Source organism: Arachis ipaensis, chromosome B05 (assembly GCF_000816755.2).
Source record: "Arachis ipaensis cultivar K30076 chromosome B05, Araip1.1, whole genome shotgun sequence".
NCBI classification, from domain to species: domain Eukaryota; kingdom Viridiplantae; phylum Streptophyta; class Magnoliopsida; order Fabales; family Fabaceae; genus Arachis; species Arachis ipaensis.
Genome location: NC_029789.2, coordinates 86,404,022 through 86,427,018, shown reverse-complemented (window position 1 = coordinate 86,427,018; position 22,997 = coordinate 86,404,022).

Sequence of the window (22,997 nt, the reverse complement as noted above, 5' to 3'; positions counted from 1 at the left end):
GTATCAAGCCAAATGCTTGAAAAAAAACACTTAGAAGTCAAGGCTAGGCTCAAGTGCAAAAGCACTCCCTCAAAGCTCAAGGTTCTGAGCATCAATGATTAGAGAGTCAAAGAAAGGAAAAGAAAAATGAGTTTAATAAAGTCCTCTAATTCAAATGCTTGTGGTGCTTATGTATCAAGTGGTAATACTTGAAAACAATGCATTTAGAATCGTAGCTTTGTTATCAACTCATGGGGTAAAGCACCCAAAAGGAGAAGCTAGTAAGAGAATCAAAAGCTTGTTTCAAGGGAAAATTATAAGGAAAAGATTTCATAAATTGAGCTAGATAGAAGCATCAATCATTTACATTTCTTTTGTGATTGTAGCATGCTTAGAAAACTAGCTTACCATGAACATTTAGTTGCTATTCTTCTTACCTTGGATTGTCATTCTTTATTGCATGATTCTTTTCTTGCTTGAGGACAAGCAAGGTTTAAGTTTGGTGTTGTGATGACATGTCACCATGTCATGTTTTTCTATGCTTTTTCATACAAGAAATTGATGATTTGTGCTTGAATAATGAATGCTTTTGTACTTAAATGGTATATTTCCTTGATTTTTTGATTTTATAAATTTTGTAGGAAATAAGAAGAAAAAGAAGCAAAAAGCACAAAATAAGCTAAAAAGGAGAAAAAAAGAGATTTGGGGCATACTTTGAAGTTGGAGCACACTTTGGAGGCTTAGGCCACGCTTTTAAAAGCGTGGCCGATGACCAAATTAAAGGAGAATAGGCAATCAGCACACAAAGCTCCGCTCTTACCAAGAGCGGAGCATCATCATGATGCAATTTCAACTTGGAAGCAAGAATTTTCACTAAGTTAATCTTGGGCGCTCACAGCATGACTATGCCTTCTTCAAAGGGCTATAACTTGAGCTACAGATGTCCGATTGATGTGCTTCCAATTGCGTTGGAAAGCTGACATGAATGAGCTTTCCAATGATGTTTGGCAATCCATATTTCGCATGAAATTAAGGCACAAGTGGAAGACATCTTTAAATGCCAAAAATAAGCAAAAAAATCAGCCAATGCTTCCACCAAGGTTCGAAGCTGGAGCCTCACTCCAAAGCATAATGCTCCGCTCTTGGAGAGAGCATTGTCATGCTCTCTTCATGAAAATTCAAGGAAAATCTCTCCCCAAATACTTTCACCAAGGCTTGAACCTGGAACCTCACCAAAGCAAGGAGAGTGCTACGCTCTTGCCAAGAGCAGAGCGCTACTTTTCTTATTCCTTGCATGAGTTTTACACGGCCCAGGGAAGCATGTCACGCACAAGGCACACCAAGGCATGGCAATGCTCTGCTCCCCACAAGAGCAGTGCGCTATCCTGAATGCTCCCCAACTTGGCATGCAACAAAGAAGGCCAAATGCAAGCCTCAATGCTCTGCTCCCCTCAAGAGTAGAGCACTCCCCTGGAAGCAACAACCAAGGGCCAAAATTCAATTAAAACTCCCTTTGAACACAATTCCTCACCAAATTGAATCAAGGCCAACCAAACCCATCTCTCTCTTCAAATCCAAAGCAAGCAAAGCCCACATCATCACTCAATGGCACAAGGATTAGTTAGCTTAGGAATTTATTTTAATTGTAATTTATTTAGAATTTCAATTTCATTTTCATTTTCACTTTCTAAAGCCTATATAAAGGCATCAATTCCATCTCATTAGGGGAGCTCCATTAGAAAGTATTAAGGGGGCAGCTCTACTAGAGAGCACTAGGGGGAATTGGGAAGGGGAATTGATCTCTCTTCTTCCTTGTTCTTGCTTCTACACTTTTTACTCTTTGTTTTGGATCTTGGGTGGAGAATTGAAGAAATTCTGTTTCAATCTCACCTTGAGATCTCTTTCTATTTTTTTGTCTGCATAATTCAAGGAATTGTGGTTTGGAATTAAATTGTCTCTATTGTTTTCATCTTTACTTCTTCTACAATTTGTTCTTCTACTTCTTTTGCACTTGTTCTTGGTTGGATCAAGGAAGGGGTTGAGATCTAGACTTGTTTTCTAGTCTCTTTGATCCCCTAAAATCTTCAACTTCATTTTGCATTTAATCTGAGTTTCATTTCTGTTTTACTTCTTCAAGTAATTTTACTTTTCTATTTGAGATTTGCTACAATTTCCTTTTGCTGCAAGTTAAAATTCAATTTAAATTGAGTTTGCTTTTGATCTTTGGTTTCCATTGCTTCTGTTCTCATTGCTTTCAATTTACTTTCATGCAATTTAAATCTTCTTGTTCCTCTGCACTTTACATTTGATGCTTGCTGTGAGCCTGATTTACATTTCCTGCAACTTTAAATTTTCTGCAATTACTCTAAGTTATTGATTTACTACTTTCAATTTTAATTCCCTGCACCCAATCCCCTTTACATTTTATACAATTTACATTTCTTGTCATTTAAGTTTCAGCTCTTTTACTTTCCTTGCTCTTTAAGTTTATGTCCAATTTTACTTTCTGCACTTTATAATTCTTGCAATTTACTTTCTATTGATTAATGTCACACAATTCACTCAATGTTAGCTTGACTAAACTAATCACCTACTAAAGTTGCTTGATCCATCAATCCCTGTGGGATCGACCTCACTCTAAGTGAGTTTTACTACTTGATGCGACCCGGTATACTTACCGTTGAGTTTTAATGTGATTGGAAATTCGTTTTTCCACAAAAACACCATTAAGTTTTTGACAAAAACTTGATGTGTGGAAAACGATCCAACACAAAACTCACCGGCAAGTGGACCGGATCACATCAAGTAAGAATAACTCACATGAGTGAGGTCGATCCCACAAGGATTGAAGGATTGAGCAATTTTAGTTTAGTGGTTGATTTAGTCAAGAGAATCAAGTATTGGTTGAGTGGTTTATAATTGACAGAAGCTAAATTGCATGAATTGTAAAGGGAGAGGGAAGAATTGTAGTAAATTAAAGAGAACATAAAATAAAAGTGATGAATCTTAAAGAACAAGTAATGTAAATTGCAGAAACTTAGATTGCAAGAAATGTAAATGGCTGAATCTTAAAGTGTAAGAAATGTAAATTGCTTGAATTATAAAAGGAATTGGGAATTGGGATTGCAGAATTTAAGCAAGGACAAGTGAATTGCATCTAAACAGAAGAGTAGAAGGTGAATTGAAGTAAAGTAGATCTAAACAGCAAAGTAGAAATGCCAGAGGAATTAAAATAGAAAGTGACTGATGCTTAATTGCAGTAATTTAAAAGAAGGTTGAAGATCTCAGGAGTGGAAGAGACTAGAAAACAAGTCTAGATCTCAAATCCTTCCTTGATCCAACAAGTGCAATTGCAAAAGAAATAAAGAAAAGTAAATTGCAGAAAGAGTAGAAGATGAAGCAGTAAATAGAAATTGAAATTCAATTATGCAGAAAATTAAAGCAAGAGATCTCAAGGTGAGATTGAAACAGAAGTTCTTCAATTCTTTGCCCAAGATCCAAGATGAAAAGTAAAAAGTGCTCAAGCAAGAACAAGGAAGAAGAGAGATCAATTCTCCTTCCAAATTCTCCAAGATCCAAATTCAAAGTAAAGAGCTCTTCAAATTACAAAATGAAAATTCTAAGAAGCAAAAAGGTAAAAGTTTAAAAAATGAAGTAAAGGTTTCTTAACTAAATCAAACTAACTTCTATTTATACACTTTCTATTCTTGGATTTTAGAATTTGGGTGGACTTTTTAATTTGGTGAAGATTTGAATTTAATTGGATTTTTGATTGAATTTCAGCCCAAGTTGAAAAATGCTCCCAAGAGGATGCTCTGCTCTTGTGGGGAGCAGAGCATTGGAGCTTTGTGTGGGGATCCTTGTTGCGTCCAAGGCTGGGAGAGGCATCAGGATAATGCTTCGCTCATGTGGGGAGCGGAGCATTGGCTTGTGTGTGTCTTGCGCGCTCAATTCTCCCTGGCCCGTGTCAAGCATGCTTGTGTGCGCCAAGGAGTAGCGCTCTGCTCTCCTTGTGAGCTGAGCATTGGTGCTTCCAAGGGGAGGTCCTTGGTTCGAAACCTTGGTGAAGGCACGCTGCCTTCTTTTCTTTGTGAATGAAATAGCGCCTCTCTCTCCTCTTTCCTTGAGGTGCTTGGTTCGAATCTTGGAGAAAGCATTTGGCAAACATTTCCTTGGAATTATTTTTGATGGGAGCCCGACAATGCTCTCAAGGAGAACGGAGCATTGCTCTTCCTCCCTTGTTTCTTGTTTCCCAATTTGTGCTCCGCTCTCAAGAGGAGCAGATCATTGAGCCTTGTTTCCTTGGTCCATTGTTGCGCTCTCATTTCTTTGTGGCTTCCTTCCCTCCATGTGCCACACTTCTTAATTCCTTTTGCCACATTATTCTCTTCCTTGGGCCACGCTTCTTAGGCCGTGCTTTCTTATTTTCTTCTTTTCTTCACCTACAAGTAATCAAAACAACCAATCAAAGTATCACTAAATTCACAAGGTTTATAAATCAATTAAATATCAATTAAATTTAGCTCAATCCTCATGATTTAGTATTAATTAAATAGTGGTTGAATGATTCTAGGAAACCATGCAATTCCACTCCAAATTACTTACTTATAATGCAAGAAAGTTGACGAACAGGATTTTTGCCAGTAAAGAAGTTCATAAAAATAGTCGCGTTGTAGATATAGTCTCTAAACCGACAGAAATCCCTTCGTACAAACGTTTTGGTTGTCACAAGTAACAAACCCCTTTAAAATTGATAACCGAGTATTTAAACCTCGGGTCGTCTTCTCAAGGAATTGCAGGAAAGTATGTTTTTATTATTAGTTATGGAGATTGTAAATTTGGGGTTTTGAGAATAGGGAGCAAGTAATTTAAATTGCAATTAAAATAAATAAATAACTGTAAAATAAACTTTTGGCAATGTATGAGAAATTAGAAGTCCTAGCCCAGTTATCCTTATCAACAATAATGAAAATTTACTCTTGATTCCACTTAGTTAACCTTTACTAGAGCAAGGGAAGGTCAAGTGACTAATTAGTTTGATCTTCAAATCCTAGTTAATCCCTAAGGAAAGATTGGCATTATCGAAGTTCAGTTCAATTAGCAAAGATAACAATTATCACTTATGTTGAGTTAAGATAACTCCTGAGTTACTAATTTCTTAACCAAAGCTAAGAATGTAGAAAGCTAAATTAAAATCATAAATATCTGGAATACCTCAAATAAAATACATTCAAAGCAGTAAAATCTAACATGGAAAAGTTCATAAGCCAATTGGGCAACATAAATCAAATACAAATAAAAGCATTAGAGTCAATAAAAATAGAAGCGAAAGTAAATAGAAAGGGACATTGAACTTGCGATCGAGAGCCACTCCTAAAACTAAGAGAAGTCCTAAATCCTAATCCTAAGAGAGAGAGAGAGGAGAGAACCTCTCTCTCTAAAACTACATCTAAAACATGAAAAGTGAATTATGAGAGCCTGCTATGTATGGATGCATTCCCCCACTTTATAGCCTCTAATCTGTGTTTTCTGGGCCGCAAACTGGGTCAGAAACAGCCCAGAATTCGCTGGAGAAGAATTCAAACACACTGATTTCCGTCACTGCGACGCGGCCACATGGGTCACGCGGTCGCGTCACCTAGCGTCAGAGCAACTATGGCATATTATATATCAAATCGAAGCCCCAGACGTTAGCTTTCCAACGCAACTAGAACCGCATCGTTCTAGGAAGGAATTGTAAACCATGCATTTTGTATGAATAAGTGGGTAAAGAGTTGATAAAAACCACTCAAATGAGCACAAGATAAACCATGAAATAGAGGTTTATCAAAAGTGCATAAAACCTAATAAAAACAAAGAAAAACACTAGTAAAACTAGGCTAAGATGACTTGTCATCACAACACCAAACTTAAAACTTGCTTGTCCCCAAGCAAGCATCATTATGCTCAAAAGGTTCTTTCAATTGGAATGGATTGAAGAATAACTTGTACTGTCCTGTGAGTGAAGTGATTAAGTGACAGTGGGGTGAACTCTAAATTATATGCTCATACAAGGGCTTCAGTGCTTACTAGTCCCTACATCTTGGAAGTCTTAGGTCTTAGGACTTTCATCCAAATGGTATCATGGAGATCTCTTTATATGTAATCACCTTGAAGCAGCTTATGATTTCTATGTCTCAAAGCAACTCTTTAGATAAGCTTTCAATCAATACTCCTAAACCAGTTGGTTTTAAGGTATTAGGTGTTAAAGCACCCCTAAGGATTTACTTGCTCAAGCCTCTCTCTTTGGCATATTCGACCACAAGCATTTACTAGGATAACAACTCTTTGAGTTCTTGTTTCTTTCTTCTTTTCTGCCTAGTAATTGATGCTCAGAGCCTTGGGCCATGTTCTTTTATTTTTGTATTTTCTTTATTTTCTTTTGTTTGATGCTTCTTGGATCAATAAATGTTTGAGAATCTCTACAATACTTCTTTGAACTCTATGTCCTGCCTATGAGCTCCCATGCAAGTTTTCATAAGCATGCAACCTCAATGCATAATCGTACAACTAGAACCACTACTTCTCCTAATCTTTTGCTTGCCTCAAAATTGTTTAATTCCTCAATCCATCTTTTCAAAGAACTTTCATGTGATGCATTTTTGAGATATTGACTGCAAACAAGTTTAGAGATTATAGGGTTGTGAATGATCAAGCATCTTAATTATTGAATTACAGAGAAACTATACCAGACAGGAAGACAGATAGGGGTATAATATCACTTTCAATCATAGCAGTGATGCAAAATAATCACTTAACAATACAACCTTTTGAAGTTTGTTTGCTTTACTCCTCATCATCATCATTGCTGGTCTTTACATTCCTTTTTCCTCTTTTTGGTTGATGATGCTTAATTCTTCCAAAAGCTTGTATGATACTCTGCAATGATATTGAAAGTTGCTTGTTCCCAAGCACTTGAAAAATGGTTAGCATGCATGAGTTATTTGTGGGCTTTTGAACTTACCTTGGTGTGGGAACACCAAACTTAGTACCTTGCCAATGGTTCTCGAGCATCAGACTGACCATATGTAGAACTTCTTTTTTTCTTTGCCAAGGGTAATAGAACTAAAAACTAGGAGATAGCAGGATAGTTAACTAGTTTATCTAAATGCTTGAAGCTAGAATTATGCAGAAAGTGAGAATGCATTTTATGATGAAATTTTGGTGGAACACCAAACTTAGAATCCTTCTCCCTTACATTGTTTTGGTGTGCAACACCAAACTTAGCTTCTTGCAGTATAGATAAAACTAATTGAAATTTTTATTAAACTAGCTATGAAAAGATAACTACCTCACATTGGGTTGCCTCTCATGGCTTACAATACAACACCACATATCACTTGAGCACAGAACAAATCAGAAACAGAGCAATACCACAGAGCAGCAAAAGTTCAAACAAACCTAAATCCACTACTCAGCCCAGATTCGCTAACCACCTAAATCAAACTAAACTAACTAACTAAACTAATCCTAACTAAGCTAAATGAATTACAGTAAGTAGTAAAAGAATGAGGGACAGGGGAAGCAAGAACCTGGGGGAAGAGGCTGAACGGGGGAAGGGAAGGTGAAGTGGAGTGGTGGCTCGTCGTGACAGTTGAGTTCGCGCCGGCGACAATGGCGGTCGCGTTGGCGCTGGGGATGGCGCGAAGGCTTGCTGTCGAGAGAGGGAGAGAGCTGAGACAGAGAGGAGGGGGCAGAGGCGTGAGAGAGCAAGAGAGAGAGATGAGGGTGTGCACGGCGATGGCGGCGGTGGTCTCGGTCGCTCGCCAGAGTTCTAGTGGTTGATGAACAGAGAGGAGAAGTGGTGGTGGGAGAGAAATGTAACGTTGGGGATGAAGGGGGGCTTTGCGCGAATGCGCTAGGGCTTCGCGTCCCTGGTTAAATGGGTTTTTTGAATCCACGCGGGCGCGCACCTTGTGCGTCCGCGTGGGTGATGAAAATAGGGAGATGGCGCGGAAGCGCCACATGCGCCTATGCATATATGGGCGAGTTAAGGGTTGGCGCGGTCACGTACGGTGCGCGTCCGCGCGGGTATGCTGGGCCAGAGGCACAAAAGAGGCCCAGAGTTGGTACAACTCTCGGGTCCTTTGGCCTGAGTGATGCAAAAACACATCGACGCGCGCGCGCACCTTGCGCGTTCGCGTGGATGGTATGAGCCTATGGAATGGGCGCGGGGGCGTGAAGTACGCCAACGCGTGTATGAAGGAACAGGGGGCGGTGCAGACGCGTACATCGTGCGTCCGCGAGGGTTGAGATGCAGAGTTGGACCAAAAGTGGCACAACTCTCTGGTCTTTGGCCCAGATAGCCGAAATAGGCAGCCTGCGCGCGCGCATGCCTTGCGTTTGCGCGTAGGTTGGTTTTTGGTTTTTTTTTTTTTTAATAAAAAGAGCATCAAAAGACCTCCAAAATTCTCCATCCTTCTTCAAGACTCTAAACTAGCTAAGATGCACTTTTAAGCACATTTTGAAACATAGGGGACTTTTCAAACATCTTGAGAAAACTTGCAATTCAAGCAAAAACTCAATTTAGAGATTCATGCCCTATCACAGCATAGAATGCATAGACAACTTAGCAAGTAAAGAAGAACATACCAAGAAATAAAGACTCTATACAATGGAACTTAATTCATTCATTCATTATATCTTCAAGAAAATGGAAAGAGTTTACCATGGTGGGGTGTCTCCCACCAAGCACTTTTAGTTTAAGTCTTTAAGTTGGACATCGGGGGGCTTCTTATCAAGGTGGCTTATGCTTGTATCCATCCTTGAACCTGCAAGAGTGCTTGTCTTTCAATCAGTTGTCAGATGTTCCAACTTTCTTCCTTAAGCTTTGGTGAGGTCCTTTCCAAGACGTGAGCTCCCAAAATTGACTATCATAGGATAATCCAGGATCCCATATCTTATCCTCGCACCCATCTTCTAGTTGATTGCCTTGGCTTTGTCCGGGCGACGAGAAAGCAGAATTCTCATGGAAGCACCAAACTACTCTCCTAGACCCATTTACTTGAGCATTACACCAATCCATGCTCTCCAATTTCGAGCTTCCCACCATAATGAGCCTAGATTTAGAACGCCAACCACTAAACATCCTCCTCTTTCGCTTAATTCCATAAAGCGCCTTAAGTTGGCCATCCGTTTCGGGCAAACCATACTCAAGTGGGATAATAAAGCTGAGAGTTAGAAGTTTTACCCACTCATGTGGAGGATTGGATGACGAATTAGGTGGAGGGGTTCCCAAAGATCTTGATAAAGCATGTTCTACTCCCGTCCATCTTCTTGTAAAGGTTTCCACCACTTGGCGAGGTTCTTCAAATTCCTCATCATGCCAAGCTTCCTCAAGTTTACATCCTTCTTCACCAATTTCTTCTATTTCTTCCCCATCACTCTCATCATAGATAGGAGGCAAAGTAAAATCTACCTCATCATCGAATCTAGACAATTTGGAAAAGGACTCTTCAAACTCGAAAGGATCACATGTTGATTCGGAATCATCATAAATAGGAGCGTTTGTTGCTTAGAATACTTCTCCCAGTTCTTCATCTTCAGTAGCCTTGGAGGGTTCAAGTCTTTCTCAACCTTGCTTCCTAATCCACTGGGGAAAGGTTCAACAAGATCGTCAAGGGGGTTAATCAACATGGGCAAAAAATCACTAGCGATGGAACCCACTTCTTGACCAATTTCCTCCAACTTTTTGTTTACTTCCGCAACGTTACTCTTTTCTACAACATCCCCTCCAAGCTTCTTGGAAGAGAGTTCTTCGATTCGAGATTCCTTTATGTGCTCAACGTATCCTAAACATCCATCCACTACTTCCTTTTGTGCACTAATCTCTATCTTCTCCTCTTGTTGTCCTTCTTGCTTCAATTCTCCTTCCTCACCATGGAGCTTTAAATTCACATACTCATTAAACTCATTGCTTGTCTCTCCACATTCAACAATGAGGGTACTCAAAGTGCATGAACTTAGGTGAGATGTTAAGTGATTCACAGTCTCTACCATGCTAGCTATCTTTACTCTTAGCTCCTTAAACTTAGTTTCATCCTCCTCTTGTCGCCTCAAGATGCGAGATTCAAGGTCTCTCAGTTCTGATATGAAGGCTTCGTCGGGAGGTGGTGGTGTTAAAAGAGAGGGTTCATCGGTTAAGAGAAGATTGTTGTAATCGGAAGGTGGTTCATATTGGTGGAGTTCTTGAGGTGGTGTATGTGGAATTTGTGGTTCTTGGGAATATTGGTATTGGGATGGTGGTTGTTCCATATATGATTCGAACGGTGGTTGATATGGTATGCATGAATTAGGGTCATGTAGAGTGGAATATTGGTTTGAGGCTTGCGAGTATGATGCGTAGCTATATTGAGGAATGGGGTCACATGCATATGATGATTGTGGTTGACAACCACAATAAAGGTCATCACACACATTGGACTGGTACACATTAAGATCAGAATTATACCCATAGGAGTTCGTAGGAGGTTGTTGCTGGTGCTTAAGAGGTGCCAAGAGACTAATCTAGTATTAAACTGGGAAAAGTGTCATTTCATGGTCACAGAAGGAATAGTCCTTGGCCACAAAATCTCTAATAGAGGCATGGAGGTGGACAGAGCTAAGGTGGAAATCATTGAAAAACTACCTCCACCAAGTAATGTCAAGGCAGTTAGGAGCTTTTTGGGACACGCTGGTTTTTACAGTGGCGCCATTTTGACGAACGAACTTTTGATGGTTTAGAATTCATAAATGAATGAGTTTTCATTGTAAAGTATAGTTTCTAAACCAAACAAGAGTCCGTTCATGCAAAAATAAATTTGAGTGAGTTATCACAAATAACAAACCCCAAATAAAAATTAACCGAAGTATTTGGACTCCGGGTCGTCTCCCTAGGATGCAATAGAGTGCATGTGTATTGGCTATGATGGGGTAAAAAGAGAGGGGTTTTGTTTATGAGATGGCAAGAAAGTAAATTGAGCGAGTAAGTAAAGAAAGAAAAATAAGGAACTCTTGGCTAATACTTGGGTACTTGAGGTCACCATCCCAGTTAACAAACCGACTATTGATAATTATGAAATGCCAACCCATTAAGTCTACTTCTCGAAGCCTTAAGTACGTAACATTTACTCCTAAACCGGAAGTATGTCAAATAGGCCTAATCACATCCACCCATAAGTCCTAACCTATCTACTAATTAGCTTATTAGTGGGTTAGCATCAATGAGCTTCAAATTGATCACACAGGGTTCTCAAATTACCAAATCCATTACGTCCAAAAACTCAAGATCACTCAAGTCCCTTGGCTTAGGCCAAGAGTTGATAAAACTACTCAAGAACTAAAGAGAACATTTCATCGAACACTTGGAGTGCAATAAGAATCAACATCATAAAATGCAAGAATATCAAAGTCTATCACTATTGATTGCAAGAAAAGTGAGATCACAACTCAATTCATCAAGTAGGGAAATATCAACATCAAATTGCATTAAATGTAAACAAATCCAACATGAGTCATCATCACAAAAGAGAGCAAAATGAGAAATTGGCGTAAATAAACTAAAAAGAGGGTCAAGATGTAGAATTGAGAAATTATCAAAGAACAAGATGAAACCTAGCATTCAAACATGAAATTGAAATAATCTAACCTAATCCTAACCTAATTCTAGAGAGAAGAGGGAGCTTCTCTCTCTAGAAAACTAACTAAAGGCTCATGTTGACTAAAACTAATTGCTCCCCCTTTGCTTGGAATTCAATTCTACATGAAATACACTCAAAAACAAGTTGGATTTTGGGCCTGGGCAGCTCAGAAATCGCCCCTAGTGTTTTGCCTTCAAGTGGGCCACGTGAGGATATCGGCGCGTGCGCGCCATGTGCGCGTGCGCGTCGATGTCAAATTCTCAATCCGCGCGGACGCGATATGTACGCGTGCGCGTCCTTTGGTGAAATCACTTCTGCGCGTGCGCGCCCGGTGCGCGTGCGCGTCCTTTGGTGAAATCCCAATCCTTATTTCTCCATGCGTTCCCCCTTTGTGTATGCTTTTCTCTTTATTTCTTCCATCCAATACTTGCCTTATGGACCTAAAATCACTCACCAAACACATCAAGGCATCGAATGGAATTAAAGTGAAATAAAAATCACCAATTTAGGGCCTAAAAAGCATGTTTTTACATTTAAGCAAAATTCCAGGGGAGAATTACAAAATCATGCTATTTCATTGAATAAATGTGAGAAAAAGTGACAAAATCCCCCAAAATAAGCACAAGATAAATCACGAAATCGGGGTTTATCAGCCTCCCAACAAGCGATTCTTTATTGTCACTAGCTTGACATTCTCCACCCTCTGATCATGGACTTTGAGGCTTCTGTTGCCTTTGATTTTCTCCTCTTACTGTGGGCTTTCTTTTCTCTATTTCTTCTTGAGGAACTTCTCTGTGGTTCTTTTCCTTGATGATTGTTTCTTTTCCCGTAAACCTTTTCTCACTTGCCTCTATGATGGCTTTCCATTTCTCACGTCTGGCAACTTTCTCATTATCTTTCAGGTTGTCTTCAGTGGCTCTGGGGGAGGTAATTCCCCTCTCCTCACCCATTTCTGCAAGGTGCTTTGTAACAACCCCGGTTTTCGAGTACGCGAGATCTTTTCTGAAAGTACGAATTTCTCCGGAAGATCAGTAAGGGGAAAACCTTTGATATATCATCAAGTATCTCAATTCTCATTGTCATTATGTCATCTTTAAGTTATAACCTTTTCCGAGACAAGCTCGATAATGCGGTCGCGAAGAACCTAGTTTTTGAACCGTATCGGTTAGGAGTTTTGATTCAGTTTTTTGTAAATAATCTCAGTTTGACAAACCGAACTCGATTTATGAGAGAAGAGAGAAAATAGAATGATATTATCATTATATGAGTATTATAAGCCTCTTGAATGATATTATAAGGTTACCTTATCAGTTTTAGTTAAAAACAGAAAACCGGTTTAACCGGGTTCACAATTTACTGGTGCAGCTTAGCACCAGCACTCTCTGATGACTTTAGCAATGCTAAGGCCTCATTATTCATGTTTTATTCTCATAATAAATATGTTACTAGTGTCATTTATGCTAGTAGCTCAGAAAGTAATTTTTAGAGATGTTTTTGCAAGTGTTCCGATACATCTAGTTTTAGTAGTTATACACCTGAGATATTTTAATATTATTTTAATCCACCTCCAAGCCAACCAATCACAACTCACCCTACACCCCCAAAACCCCCAAGGCTGGCTCATTTTCACTTTGTGGCCGAAAATAGGTAGAGAGAAAAAGAGAGAAAAGTTCTTAGTTCCAAATCTTCAAAGGAAATTAATCTTGATTATTTTTGTTTGAGTTGTGTGAATGTTGTATTGTTTGGCTGTGCTAAAAATTGGTTGCATATATGATTGATTCTTGGTGAAATTTTGATGAAATTTGATGAAATTCAAGCTTTAAAGTTCATGTTCTTGGGCAGCTGGAAAAAAGAAACCCTAAGATTAAATTGAGGTTCAATTTATGTTGAAATCATGTAGAAAAGATGGGGTTTTAGTGGCTGCAATTTTATTTTGAATTATGGTAAAAATCGGTTGCTGAAAAGACTGAAAAACGGGTAAAAACAGAGAAAGAATCTGAAGAATTTATGAAGAACATGAAGAATACTTTGAGTGTGATGAAGAACAATGAATAACAGGCCTTAGATCTTAAAAAGGACAAGGAAGTAAAATTTTTGGTGTTTTAGGGGTTGTTTGGTAATTTCTGAAAGTTAGGGTGGTAAAAGTAGAAATATTAAAAGTTACGGGTGGTAAAAAGTGAATTTTAAATGTTAAAAATAAAAGTAAGTTAATTTTTCGAAAATTTTATGATAAAATAATAGAAAATAATAAAATATTAAATAATAATATTTAATTAAAAATAATATTTTAATAAAAATAATAAAATAATGCGGAAAAGGCAGTTTTCTGTAAAAGCTTTAGAAAGACAACTTTAAGCGCAGAATCTCATAATTATCTTCATAAAACACTTAGGGAGTGGTAAAAACATATTAGTGAGGCAAAGATAAATAAAAGATAAAAAGTTGAAGAAAAGATAAAAATCGAAGAAAAAGTCTGTAAAGTTTTAATGACAGAAAAACAGATAGAGACTAGTGAACGAATTAGGGCAACATAGTCCTGGAATTGCGAATAGGGTTAGGTATTATATGAAAAGTTAAACTGTTTCAGTATAGACTTAATGAACCTATACTTGGGATAGGCTAACTGTTCATACCAAAATTTACATAAGCTTTAAATACATACGTTAAACCGAGAAATCAGAACAGAGTAGAGAAACACAGAAAACAGAGTAACCAGAGTAAAGTAAAGAGATAAAGAAAAAAAGAGTAATATAGATACAAATGAAAAGAGTAATCAGAGAAGAGAAAAGAGATACAGAGAACAGAGTAATTAAAACAGAATAAAGAGATACAGAGAAAAGAGAGAAAAGAACAGAGTAAAGAGATATAAAGAGAAGAGTAATATAATAAAGAGATATTTATATATATTAGTTGCTTGATGCAACCCAGAGCTATATTTATATTTATATTAGTTGCTTGACGCAACCCAGAGCTATATTTAATACATATTGGTTGCTTGATGCAACCTAGAGTTTCTGTAGGGATACTAAGTTACCTACAGCCATTTTCTGATTCCCCAAAGTAGAGCAGAGTTTCCTACATTAAGCAGTGGCCGTCTCGAATGAGCGGCTATTACTATCCTTTAGGAACGGAAAATCGTATTTGGGAAATCGGGATTACTCGTGACCGGATAAATGTCGGGATTGCGGGCAGCCAACCGACACATGAGCTCATGGCCTGTACTAGGGCTAGACATGCATCATTCTTGTCTGCGCATCACTCTCTGTTGCATTCTTTCTTGTGTGTGAACTATTTCTTTATGTTGTCTGCTTGAGTGCTATGTCTGTGCTTTATTTCCTTGTGTTCTTCTGTTTGTGTTCTGTTATCTGTTTTTTTTATCTATTTAAAATTACTGTTCACTACTTTACTGTATTCTATTATCCATCTGCTAATCGAAAATGAATAAATAAACGTAACTAACAACCCTGACCGTAGTAAGAACTCCCCAGTTCTTACCCCTTCTCTCCCTTCCTCTCCCTCAGATGGAGACGGGCGTGATCTTCTATGAGTTCGAGGACCCTTACGTCTACGAGGATCCGGTACATCACAGTTACTTCATCATGGGATTGGAGCCTCGTATTCGACGATATGCGTTACCTAATCGAGCTTTTCAACATCCTCTGTCTAGCCCGCATTTTGACCCTGATGCTCCTTACGACTTTCCCTTATCCTGGTTACGTCCTGACGCACCTGGACATCCTTTTTCTGATGATCCTAAGCACCCTATACCAGCTCAACCTTTGAATGAGGCGGTACCTGAGCCTATCATTCTTGATGAGCCTGAGTTAGCTGGTGACTACGTACCTGTGATACCACCAGAGTGGGACTTTCCCCCTGAGCCGATCCCTGACTTTCCATAGCCTGATGAGCCGGCACTACCGGACGGTGGGGTAGCTCCTATATACGCGAACGGACTTGTGCTCGCGAATGGTTTTGTACATAGTGACAGCAGTGTTTCTGGTGGATCTGAGGGTATAGTTGTAGCTGCGGATGATGAGGAGGAGGAGGATCCCAAGATAGAGATAGAGCAGGATGAGAAGATGGACGAGCCTCACGGCGATTCTCCGAACGGCCACGTGTAGATATAGTTTGATTGCGGAAGGGGCATTCTTTTGATGACACTCTAGTCTGACATTATCTGATAGTTAGTCTCTCACTTGTGTTAGTACACCCGAGAGCTAGGAGCTATATAGTGGTTAGGCTAGCCTGGGCGCCAGCTTAGTGGCTTTTTGTATGGGCCAGGCCCTGGGAGTGTCGTGTAAATATTAGCTACGTAGGATGACGAGGATGTAAACTAACTTGATCTTGTGTAAACGCTACATGTTTTGTTATAGTGTACATGATGTATATTATCAGCTTTATTTTCTATGTTTCTTTATGCCACTTTTCTATTACTCCCAATGTATGCTTGTTTATTTTACCTGACCATCCGCAAACAAACAAAAAAATTACTCGTAAAATTGGCATCGCTCTAACAAGGAACAGGCTCATATATTAAATAAATAATAGTAATTAGGAAGGATAAGTTAGTAACACTTAGCTTCTTGTATGACCATGGCATACTGGAAGTTGGGTCGTTACAATTTGGTATTAAAGCAGTTCGTTTCCAATAGAGCCTGGGGAGTGGACTGACTATGCTTCATTGTATACTCTGTTGTGTGTCTCATGCTTATAGGATATCTATGTGATATGTGTTGCATGATTGTCTCTGTGTTTTCATTCTGGGAGTGTTCACACTTGACTTGAAGTGTTAAGACTGATCACCTTAATAATGATTGTTTGGTGTGAATAGGACCACGATGGGTTCACAGAGACGAGGCGTACGGGAATAAATTCCTAATGTTAACTACGAGAGGGAACAGGAGACGTTTATGACTTCCATGAACGCTGTGGCTGAGGCAGTGCGTGAGGCTGCAGTAGCAGCGGCATAGGGCTGTTGATCGTTTTGGAGTGAGAAACGAGAATGAGAATGAGCATGGGGAAGATAGTGGAAATGATGAGAATAACTTGGGGCATTTCGAAAGACCTATGACCCTTGCAACTTTTCTGAAGGTTAAACCGCCTAAGTTTAAAGGCACACTCGTTGTGACGGATGCTAACAACTGGTTTCGAGCTATTGAACGATCACTGCGAGCGCAGCATGTTCCGGAAGGCCAACACGTGGAGTTTGCTACTTATATGCTGGAAGGAGAAGCTGAGCATTGGTGGCAGGGGATACAGTGACTGTTGCAACAAGATGAAGGCGATATTCCTTGGAATACTTTTAAGGATGAATTTTGTAAGAAGTATTTTCCGAGGGCAGCTCGTGACGCTAAGGAGATGGAACTTATGCAGCTGAAACAGGGTAACACAACTATTGCAGAATATGCCCGTAAGTTTGATGACTTGTGCCGTTTTTCCAAGATCTGCCAAGGGAATCCTGCTGACTTTGAAGAATGGAAGTGTTTGAAGTTCGAAGGGGGCCTTCGTGAGGATCTGATGAGTTCAGTAGTTCCATTGGAGATACGAAATTTTGCTAAGCTGGTTAATAAGTGTAAGTTAGTGGAAGAATGTGCTAAGAAGGTAAGTGCCTCTAAAGCAAGTCGTCAAGGATTTCCACCAAAGAACTACAATAATTATAATTGGCAACCACGAAGGACAAACTTCAAGACACCTAGTGTGCCACATCGAAGAAACCCACAGGCTGGTAACATCCTTGCTCGCCCTATGGGAGGAAACGGAGGTAGACCGAGGCAGGATAATGGTAAACGACCTCAACAGGTGCAGGTGAACACTACATGCAAGTGATATGGGAAGGATCATGGTATTAAGCCGTGTTTGTTTGGAACATTCAATTGTTATAGATGTGGAGGAACTGGACATATTGCTAAGGAATGCCCAAAGATATTCGCTCGGAATCCAGTACGAACCCAGCAACAAGGTCGAGTGTTTGCCATGACTGCTGATGATGCTATGCAATCAGACGCCCTGATCCAAGGTCAGTGTTATGTCAAGAATCGATTTCTAACTGTACTATATGACTCGGGTGCATCACATTCCTTTATCTCTTTAACTGTTGCTCGTGAGTTGGGACTAGATTTCTCTAGTTGAACTTTGATCTAACTGTCCATACACCTGCGTCCCAAAATGCTTTGACTAGTTTAGTGTGCCTGCAAGTACCATTCACTATTAGGAACAGAACTTTTATATAAACTCAATGTCGAAACTCATGAAAATCGCCAAGCACAGCAGCTCCGTTAGCAATTTCCAGCACCCATTTAGCTCTCTTGGCGGCAACCACGATGATTCTGGGAAGCTCCAATGATGATGGTAAGCCTCAGCATCAGCCAAACAGCAACAGTAACAATTCAGATTAGTGCCAGAGCAAGGCCAGAGCAACATAAACTCCAACAGTGGCAGTGGCGCTTATGTCAGATTCCAAAACCCAGAAGCAGAGGCAGAACATCTTCTTCCCTTGATTCTCGCGGCGCTCCTCTTTTCTGTAAACATGGTAGCAGCGGCGCTCTCTAGTGGCGGCTCGGACAGTGGACTCCACTCACAGTGACGATGACACTCTCTTTCACAAACCTTGGCAGCAGCGGCGACGAAGGGCAGCGCTGCTTCCTCTTCTCCCTCGCGAACTCCTTTCTTTCCCTCTCCTCTGTTCACATTTCACGGCGGTGGCAGAAACTTCATCAACGGTGATGCAGCAGCACGGTGACAGATCGGCGACACGGCGCTATGGCTCCTGGTTCGCGTTCCTCTCTGCGGCCTCCACAGAGCGGCGATGACGACGACAAGGATGGACGGCGACGAAGGCGGCTGGCTCCAGCGACGGTGACGGCCCTAAGGGAGACAACAAGCAACGGCGGCGGTGGCTCCTCAGACGACGACGCGCGACGGACCCAGCGGCGGTGGGAACAGCCGGGGTGGCAGCAACGCGGGCTCCACGAAGGTCACAATGGTTGGACTTCGCAATGCTGCAACTCGCGTGGATGGCGACGACAGTGACGGCGAAGGACCCCCCAGCGGTGGCTCTGGCGACTGAACGGGGGCTGATCATGAAACTCCATTTAATTACCTTTAGCAAAATAATTTTCTTAAAATAAAATTATCAACAAATAAAATAAATCACAAATAACTAATTATTTGATTTTCAAAAACTAGGGTTGTTACATTCTACCCACCTTAGAAAAATTTTCGCCCTCGAAAATTGCTAGAATAAAATAAGTTCAAACTGAAATCAAAGAAATCAGAATATATGGACAAAAATATAGGCAATGTCAATGATGAATATTCAAAGAGTTACGTAAACAATCAGATTCATAGGCAAGCAAAGGTATACAAAAATGACAAAGTATGGTTGGGAAACAAGCAAATCACATTCTAAGAAGGAAATTCAAACTAGAGAATTCCAATGAAAGCAACGAAGAAAAAGATGGCACGAGTTTGCGTGGCACGAATAAAGATTACACGTCAAAACGAAACTAACTTTATAACTTCTAACGCTCCCAAACCCCGTGAATCGCATTACCTATTCTTCTATTTCGTCTATGATAACCCATTAGTGTTCCCATATACATAAATCATTAGTATTAAGTTGGCCAGACCTAATACCATGAGGCATGCAATGGTAAACCAACAGTGTTAATCATCAGACAGTCATGCAAATAAAACACAAACTCTTGTAATCAGAACAAGTCACAAAGCATGACAGACATTCAGAGTATGCAGTGAAGCATAGTCAGTCCATTCCCAAGGCTCTAACAGGAACGAACTGCTATGATACCATATTGTAACGACCCAACTTCCAATATGTCATGATCGTACCAAAAGTAAGGCGTTACTGACCTGTTTACCTTATTAATTATTTACTATTAAGCCTTTAGTTTGATATCGCGATTCAATTTTAGTAAAAATACCAGAAATTTTTGTTTTTATTAATTAAAATCATATAGCAAACATCACCAAGTAATAATAATCACATAATTATGAATAATAGTAATATTATACAAAAGAATTTAAATAAAATTCAGATACAACTCCTATCCCTCTGTATAAAATAAAAACTTAAGCAGTAAGGGCGAGGGAATTCTATGAAAGAAACTCAAGTCATAAACTTAACTCGTAAATAAATTCTAGAATCGCCCGCAGCTTCAAACTGAACTTCGAACCTGTGTCACTGAAAGGGTGGAAGATTTGGGGTGAGAACAAACCACACGTTCTCAGTAGGGAATGGGAATGCCGTAAAAGTAATGATTAACATGCAAATAATTAACTTTGCTTAATAAACATTCTTTGTCAACCCTTTGAAATACTTTTTAATCTTACTTTGGATAAATAGTTACTTTCTTTAGACTCCTAAACCCAAAACAGATCTCAATCACAAAATTTGACATATTAAATATCTTTCAGCCACATAATTGATTCTCAGTCACAACAAACAGTTATCAATCATCTCTATACATTCACAAATTACTAGTACAAGTAGAAAACTCAATTAAATACACAAACAAATCACAATAAAACAAACAACACAATCACAGAGAAGTAATATAAGCAAACACAACCAAATGCAAAAGCACAACCAATATGATACATGTCTGTCCTAAGCAGGCCATGAGCTCACGTGTCGGTTTACACCCTGTAGCCCGACATTACCTAGGAACAAGTCCCAGATATGGCTTCCCTTTGTGTCCTTCGTGCATATGTGTCGGTGGTAAGAATACCATTCCTTCGTGACTACCGGCAGTCGGCGCAAAGCCCGACCCCATAATATACGCACAAGGGGAAACAGTGATCCTCAGTTCGTGGGCGTCCCCGAGATCAATTCACAAACAAAACAGAGATCTTCAGTTCGTGGGTTATACCCGAGAGCAATACACAATAACATAGCGATCTTCAGTTCGTGGGTTATACCCGAGATCAACATACAGCAAACATTGATCTTCAGTTCATGGGCTATACCCGAGATCAACATACAACAATTCATGGGTTATTCCCGTAATCAATGATTATCAGTCCGTGGGTTTTTCCCGCATATAAAACAAATAACAATTTATAGGTTTCCCCGAGATCAATGATCATTCAGTTCGTGGGTACTTTCCGATTTTAACCAATTATCATTTTTGCGTTTCCCCCATAGTTAAACAACTAACAGTTCGTGGGGTATTCCCACCTTTTATCATCTTTCATTATCCTTTTCTCAATCTCAACAATCCACAAATCAATCTTCATTCTCTCTTTTCCTTTGAATCCTTAACACATCTTCTTAAACATTTCTTAACTTTCTCAAGCATTCATTCGCAATAATCTCAACCATCAATTCAGTTCATAATCTCTGCTTTAGCAACCTTGAGTCAAGCCAACTTTAAAACTATTTTTCAGTTTAGTCCTCTATCAAAAGACTCAAGAAAATCATTTATTTTAATTTCATTAAACACCTTTCAAAACATAACCTCTCATTAGAAGTAATCAAATAAAACTTAAATAATCATTTTTCAAATCCAAATCTTCTAAAATAACTTCTCAAATAAAACCTCAAATTTTATAAAATTTCGGCAGCACCTCCCCTAAAACTCGGACTTAGCCACCCTTTCGGGTTCCCTCTTTCTCAACAAGTCTCCCCCTTTCCTCAACAACTACCAAATAAGAGGTTCTCAAATCAGTCAGAAATTCACAATTTACAATAGCCAACAGTTCGGTCATAACCCACAATTCCCACATAACCCATCAATTCAACTTTCACCTCATCAATTCGTAACTAACTTTCACTTATCATAGGATTCTTTCAAAATTAAACTCAATAAACTAGTATTCCAAGAAACTTGGTGTTGAGGTAATTTGGTCACAATAAAAACTTGTACCATCTCTCTTAAAATTCTGTTATTGTTTCCTAAGAAAATGCAGAAAAACAGCAGCAAGTAGTAAGTTTGATAAATTCCTTAAAAATCCAGTTTTCACCCAATGCCTTTCAAAATTCACGACCTCAAACAAGACTCTTTTAGCTTTTTATTGAATCAAATTCCAGATTAATACCATGTCATATAAAAAAGTTATGAAGTGAGAAACACAGCCAGGCCTTTTAGAATTCGGTTTCCAAAATCCAGTGAGTTATCTATACTCTTTTCAACATATCTACTTGGTTAAATAGGATATTGACATGAAATTTAAAATGAAGATTGTGGACACAGGAAGCTTGAAAATGCCGTTATTTTCAGCTCAAATACTTACCAAAATTGAAAGTTAAGTGAGTTGGAAGTTGGTGCTTCTGCAGTAAAGAAACAGAATTTTCTGCAGAAACCATCAATCTTCAAAAATTCATTTCTCCAAAAATACTCATCAATAAATTCTGAATTTTTTATGAGATGCTCAAAACACAGTAAAGTTTCATGCAAAAATAGTTTCATTCAAGTATATGACCTGGGATGCTCCCAGAAATTGATTCTTTCTACTGTCATGTATGCAGAAATTCTGCCTTAAGCATTTTCAACAACCTTACTTATCAAAATCCACATTTGAACTTATAACCCTTCCAAAATCACACGTTTAATCTCTTTCCAGTTATTCAAAATTGTCTTCATTGCCAACACAGCCCAAGAACCCAGAATCAATAATTCACACGATGTCAAGTACTTAAGCATCATCAAACCTTTTCTTTTCTACACTATGCCAAGCATAATTTTCCATATACACTCATCATCATTCAAACACACAATAACTCATCAATTCACACCAGCAAGCTCAGCAACAAAAGTAACACCATTTATTCTATCCCTTACAACATTCAGTACGCACAATCATCAAATCAATCACCAACTACAGTTATAATTCAACTCAATTCCATCCCGTCACAAATCCATTTTACAGCCATTCCAATATATTAAATTTCCAAAACAATATCAAACAATTCAAAATAATTCATCCAGGATCAGAACCTCAGTCAACTCATTCATCGCAAAAATCAATAATTCGGAATACAATTTACAACCGCATCTAGTTTCAATTACAATTCAGCGTAATCACAGCCACATTCAATTCTAATAATAAATCAGAATAATCACTCCAACAAGAACACCTAATTCTAATAATAAATCAGAATAATCACTCCAACAAGAACACCTAATGACATTCACAGCCACAATCTAAAATCAATAAATTAATTAAAATACTAAGAAATCATCTCAATACCAAACTTAATCCAAATTTCACAACCTCAAATTAAGCTTATTCCTATCAATTAATCATGTTTATGAATTATTTGCAATTACTCACTAAACCTCATTGGCATTCATAAGTTAAAAACTGTTAATTTCAAATAAAATCCCCTACCTCAATGTTGAA